This window comes from Rutidosis leptorrhynchoides, chromosome 9, assembly GCF_046630445.1.
Source record: "Rutidosis leptorrhynchoides isolate AG116_Rl617_1_P2 chromosome 9, CSIRO_AGI_Rlap_v1, whole genome shotgun sequence".
NCBI classification, from domain to species: Eukaryota; Viridiplantae; Streptophyta; class Magnoliopsida; order Asterales; family Asteraceae; genus Rutidosis; species Rutidosis leptorrhynchoides.
This window is the reverse complement of record NC_092341.1, coordinates 88420443-88427286: the sequence shown is the minus strand read 5'-3', so window position 1 is coordinate 88427286 and position 6844 is coordinate 88420443.

Genomic DNA, 6844 nt, shown 5'->3' with positions numbered 1-6844 from the left:
CCTGATTCTTTTCTGTAACCGAAAATAAACCATCATCCACCAAGAACAATCACCACTAACCGTCTCTCTTATCTTCGTAAACCTCAAAAACCTTTACAACCGTCATTCTTTTAACTGTTTCGTGTTTCGTATTTGAGCACTACCACTCTTTGGCCAAAACCACCTGCCATCAACAAACTAAACCGGGACGACATCACCCTCACCATCAAGATCGAGAACCTCCTGCATAGTGCTACTGTTCGTATTCTTATGCAGCGGGAACCACCACGGAACCCATTTATGTTGTTGCAACCATGAAAACATCACATACACTACTATCACCCTCTCATCCTCTCTCTCTACATCCCTCTTCGGACCACCACAAATTCGGCCACCATCACCACCATAGTGCTCCGGACCACTACTACGAACCAACCATCATCGAAACTATTTTTTTTTGTTCCATTCGAAACCCTATCAAACCGCTGACTTGCTGCTATGTTATCTCTTTCTGTTTAAATACTGTCCGAGCACTAGAATGATATATGATACGTGTTCAATAGGTGAAAAGGATAGGTCACTAACCTCTCTTCAAGTTCCACGTATAAATCATTATTCTCTTTTTGTTTGAACGTTTCAAAAGGAGAAGGGAGAGAAAGTACTGGATTATTTTTCTTTGTTAGTGGGAATAAAACAAATAAATAAATATTAGAATGTTTTTATCCTATGGTTGTGAGTTAACAAAAGGTCCACGTATTTCCTTTGGCCGACATTTACTTCATCTAACAAACCCCACACCAAATTGATAAAGTGGTAGTGGGTCACATGATCCTAATATTCCAGCAATTAGACAAGGTTTCGGCCAAAAGGAGTTTTGTAAGAGGGCCGTAAGTATTTTGTTGGGTGGGCCGAGAATTTAACTTGGGCCGTTAGGTTATTGGGCCGGGAAGGTTAAAAGTAATAATGATATTGATAGTGAACGTAAAAGATGATGAGTAGGAAATCACGATGATGATAATTGTTATGATTATGATTTCACGATGTTATGGTATGATCATAAGATCGATGATGATAGCGTTATGATAAGGATAGTGAAGAACCTGATGATAGTTTGATTATGATAAAGAAGTGATGATGGTGGTAACAACGTATGAAGATGGAGGATGATCACGAAGATGATGAGTGGAAGATGGTGACATGAAAAGAAGATGTTATGTACTGAATGATGTGTTAGTGATTAAGATTATAATGATGGATGTTATTTAGATGACAATGATGAAGGTGTTAAGTGGGTTTAGAAAAAGACATACACATATTGGTTAAAAGAATTTAATGTACAAATAAAATCAGGAAGTAATCAGCGGAGCAGTGGTTAGGTGTGTGTTTACTAGACGAGAGGTTGCGAGTTCGAACCTGAGTAGTGATAGGTTCTTTTTGTGGAAGCTTGTTAATTCTTTTAAGGTATTGTTATTATCATTAACATTAATATTATTATTTTCATTATCATTATTACCATTATTATTATAAAAATAATATAACTCTTAAATATATCATCATTATTGATATTATATTTCATTTAACAATACTATCATAATAACAAATAAATAATATTTATAAAAGAATATATTTATTACAAATATCATGATATTACATGTAACTATATATATATATATTAATCTTAATACATTAAAATAAAATATAAATAAACACTAGTTGATTAAAGGTGTTATGTGTTAATATATATATAATTGATATAGGTTCGTGAATCGAAGGCCAACCTTGCACATGTTAAATGATGTTACATGTATTTTTACTACAAAATACATTAGGTGAGTATATAGTCCCTTTTAAACTCTAAATATTTTTGGGCTGAGAATACATGCGCTACTTTTATAAATGATTTACGTTATGGACACATGTGACAAAAATATATATTCTACGTTGAGTTGTACCACTGGCATACTTCCCTGTAGCTTGGTAACTATTATTTACAGCGGTATTGTAAACGCGAATCCTGTTGATAGATCTATCGGGCCTGACAACCCCAACCGGACTGGACGACCAGTACTCAACGGTTGCACAGTACTTCGTTTCGTGACTACACTTGGTACGGTGTAGTAAGATTTCATAATAAAGGGAATATGCGACCCGATTAAATGTTAAGTATGGTTACCAAGTGCTCAATCACTTAGAATATTTTTATTAAATGTTTATATATGAAATCTTGTGGTCCATTGTTATAACGCTGCTAGCATCAAACCTATATATCTCACCAACTTTATGTTGACTTTTTAAAGCATGTTTATTCTCAGGTATGAATTAAGTCTTCCGCTGTGCATTAGCTCATACTAAGGACCTTACTTGGAGTCGATCATCGCAATGGAACCAAATGCTGAAAACTTCGTCCGGGAGGATAAGGTCGAGGTCCTCACAGGTGGCATCAGATCTAGTTTAATGCCGTTTATGAGCGGGTTAATCGTAGAGGGGGTTCTCACAGTGTTACCTGTGACGAAGCATTGGCTCTTGCCCCTCGCGGTCCCTATTAGGGTTGGCTGTACTGCCGAGAGGCGGGCTGTAAAATCAGTGTCTGAGATACGCTCAGTGGTCACTAAGGCGGTTAGCTGAGACGGCACTGGGTGGGATGGTTGTCCCCACTGTCCTCACAGGTGGTATCAGAGCGTTGGTCTTAGCGAACCAGGCCTTGCATTAGTGTGTCTGACTAGTAGTTGTTAGGATACATTAGTGAGTCTGGACTTTGACCGTGCCTACATGTCAAAAAGTTTTGCTTATCATTTCTAGTCGGAAACCATCTGCTTATCATCCTTAGGGAATTGCCTACTTATCATTCATAAGTGTAGACACGTCTTACTGCAGTTACTGCATCGATAGTGTATAGACAAAATTCATGTCTTAGCGTATCTGATAATTCATATCTTAGCGCATCTGTAGATTTGCCGGACATATGTCGTAGGTTCCTCTGTAGTCTACGAAATCTTTAGTATTATATATATAGATATTCTATATAGCTAGAATATCATCTGATATCTGACGATCATTTCACATCGAGGATCCATTCCATTCATCAAACTGCCCTCTTGGCGATGAACCTGAAGCACTTACCGGTGAACCTGCTCGAGAAACCATTTTCTCTCTCATTTCTAGAGTATCTCGTCACGATTATATACTATCTCATATTCCAGATCTTGTTCATTCGCTCACCTCAACCATCAATCATCCCGGTATAATAGAAGAAGTCAACGAACTCTGCGCTCGAGTAGTGGCTCTGGAGAACATGGTGCGAAGGTTACAAACACCAGCAGCATCACCATCAGCATAATCCGTACTACCATCATCAACGCCGACAGTACCTTTATCACCCTCAACCACAACCGCGTCGTAAATCTGTACTTTGAGTATGATCTTAGTTTTACATATCGTTCTACACCGATTATCTTCACTTTATGTATTATTCTATCTCATTTATCCTCGTTCGACATGACGATTATGTAATCTCTAATGTTTTAGAGATTATGTAATCTAGTATTATCGATAAATCAAATGAGTTTAATATCATGTTGACTCATTAAATTCATAATCACATCCGAAGAAAATATATATGCAAGTATATTTTCATAAAGGATGTAATTAAAAATTCTTTCGTACAGACTATTAATGATGAAAATATTTTAACGGGTAGGTAGCACCCGAGGAATATTTAGATTTCACATTAATGAGTTACACTGTACGTTCTTCGAATCTGATTCAACGGTTATTTACTATCCTGCTTACAACTACCGATATACGAATCCGTTCACCAAAAATAACTATTTTTATTCAATTTCATATTTGGATTTTGACCTATCAGAATCTAACAAGTGGCATAATGAAGAAAACATGGGACAAATAAAATTTGTTAGAAACAAACGAACTAATTAATTGAAATATTGTTAAGAATCCACGCTAACTGATCCTAGCTAACTGTTCCCAGCTAACTGTTAATTCCGTATTACATTTTATTTATCGCAATTTAATTATCGCAATTTACATTCTCGCAATTTACATTCTCGCAATTTTATTTATCGTCATTTAATTTCTATTATTTATTTTACGCACTTTAAATAACGGGACACGTATACAAGGTTTCGACTTATCATATTGACCCATATATATATATATTTCGGAACAACCATAGACACTCTATATGTGAAGGTGGGAGTTGGCTATACAGGGTCGGAGTTGGTTCCAAAATATATATATACTTTGAGTTGTGGTCGACACTGAGACCGGTACACGGGTCACGATACGTATTAATTAATTCGAATATTATATGTTTAATTTATATATATGAATTTATTGGAACATTGAATAATCGGACTATTGGACTGCTAACTTTGAACGATTAAAATAAATTAAAATGTTGAATATAACATATGAAACTAAATAATTCTTCAAGTTTGCCACTTGATTCTATTTTAAACCTCATTCATATCTTGACGATTACAATTCGCATTCACAACTTTTCATGATTCTTGAAAACACCTCGATCGAGAAGTTGAACCAGCCACACTTCATCTACGGAAGAAAAGGTTTATGCACCTGAAAAACTTTCGAACCCAAATTCATAATTTAACACGTGCCTGTGTTGAATCCTTTACCATTTATTAGTAAAAGCGATCTTACGATTCTTTTTCAGTTAGCTAATTTTGTCACAGCTCCACTTCGACTTCTCAGTAAGACTACTCTTATTATAACCTCGATATATCTACGTTATACTTTCGCCGTCGTTACCGGAGGACCTTTTATATTTCACGACATCATGTACCAGCAGCTCGTCATCCCTTTGGTAGAATCAACAATCAGTATTTTGAAAATCTCGCAGAACTTCTCCAGTTATACCTATAACGTCTAACCCTAAGAATTTCATACTCCGAATGTGAAGTTTCTGAAAACACCCTGAACTATGAAGTAGTTCTTAAAATGCTGATGAAGCAGCAAAAACTGCGAATGAATTTAGCAGTCAAAAGATGACGATAAAGTATCATGTGTTGGTAAAGCTCAGAAAAAGAGGAGATTTAGAACTGGAAAACGGATTGAGCAAAGTATGAAGGAAGGTGTGGATAAATCACAAGAACTGAATCTGCTTTCACATAATCCAAACGATTCAGAACCTGCTGAAACCGTCAGTAAGAACCCTACTCGATATTCTAAACCTTTTCGGATGATATTCTTCATCATTATCTTATCTTAGATATTATAAGATATCTTCATATCTCCCGTTATACATGTTCTTCATATTTCTGGAAATATTTTCGCAACTATTCTTATCTGAGATCCTCTCTCTGCAATATCTGCGATACAATATAACAGAAACTGTGTTAGTTTCTAAATTCTGAAACCTTCGAAATAGGAATGTTCTGAAGCAGTGTTGGGAACTGATGCATGAATTAGTATAATATAATGAAACTTGATCAACTTCATTATATTACAGTAAGTCATGTTAAGTTCCTAATGGAATGTGATGATTCGCAGTACCGTCATCATGTGCCATGTTACACGGCTCTTACCTTCTATCTAATCTCTAAACAAATCAAGAAAATATTTTCTTGATGACTCAGTCTTTTCCAGGGTATTCTGGTAATTTAACGAATCAATATCGTGCCATTACATTAACAATGTTCATTCCAAAATCCATATGTGTGAATTTCGGACCATTACTCGCTTGACTCGAAGTCGGGAAGAGAAAACAAAAGCACGAGGCTCTGAAAAATAATGAAGAATACAAAGGCCAATAACAATCCCGAAATTACAAACCGTGTATATCGATACAGATAGCGATATAGAGACACGGGAGAACTAGAAACACTATAAACATAAGAGGATAGTAGAAGTAAATAGATTCTTCTGGTGGAAGATGAAAAAGAAGAGCGATAGATATGAAAGTTAGAAGGATATCAAGGACGAATACTCTAAGAGTATGAATCGAGGAAAAAGAATAGGAGGTATGTGTTGTAAAGAAATGAAGCAAATGGATTTATAGTGAAATATTCGACAAGAGAAATCGAAACAGATTGCCGCATTAAATCAAAGAAGATCCTGATCGCCGAAGAATCAAATCTTATTACGAAAGATTTTCTTTAAATTCCTTAAATCCCGAAAATCAATCCTAACCACCACATCGGTTAAAATGATTTCATATTTATTTATTTCACTCTTTTGTGATAGCTTCACTCGTACGCTTCACATGATCAAATCGTTTTATCTAAATCTTCTAATAATGATAAAACTCCATTATTATCTCATATTCGTCATGAAAACATTCCTATTGTTATTCATGACAACCTCTACCAAATTTCGGGGACGAAATTTCTTTAACAGGTGGGTACTGTAACGACCCAGAAATTTCCGACCAAATTTAAACTCTAATCTCCATATGTTTCCGACATGATAAGCAAAAACCCTAATGTTGAGTCTAGAAAGTTTGAAATCTATATTTGGATAATTAGATACCCTTTGACCAAGCCTGACGATTCACGAACATTATGTGTATACATGATTTATACTTTATTTGGTAAACCGGAACCGGGACTTTAGTCAAGTGACAACGAAAGTGTAATTTTTGTAAAAATTATATTTTTTTACCATAAACATAAATATAATATAATTTTAAATTAATTATATAAATTAATTATAATATAATTGTTATCATTATTAATTATACTTATTAGTAAATTATGATTTGTTATAATTATCATATTATTGCTAATATATTTATTCTTAAAAATTATTACTTTAATCTTTACCATTAATATTATTATAAATATGTTTATTAATTATTAATATTTATTAATTATTAATTATAAACAGA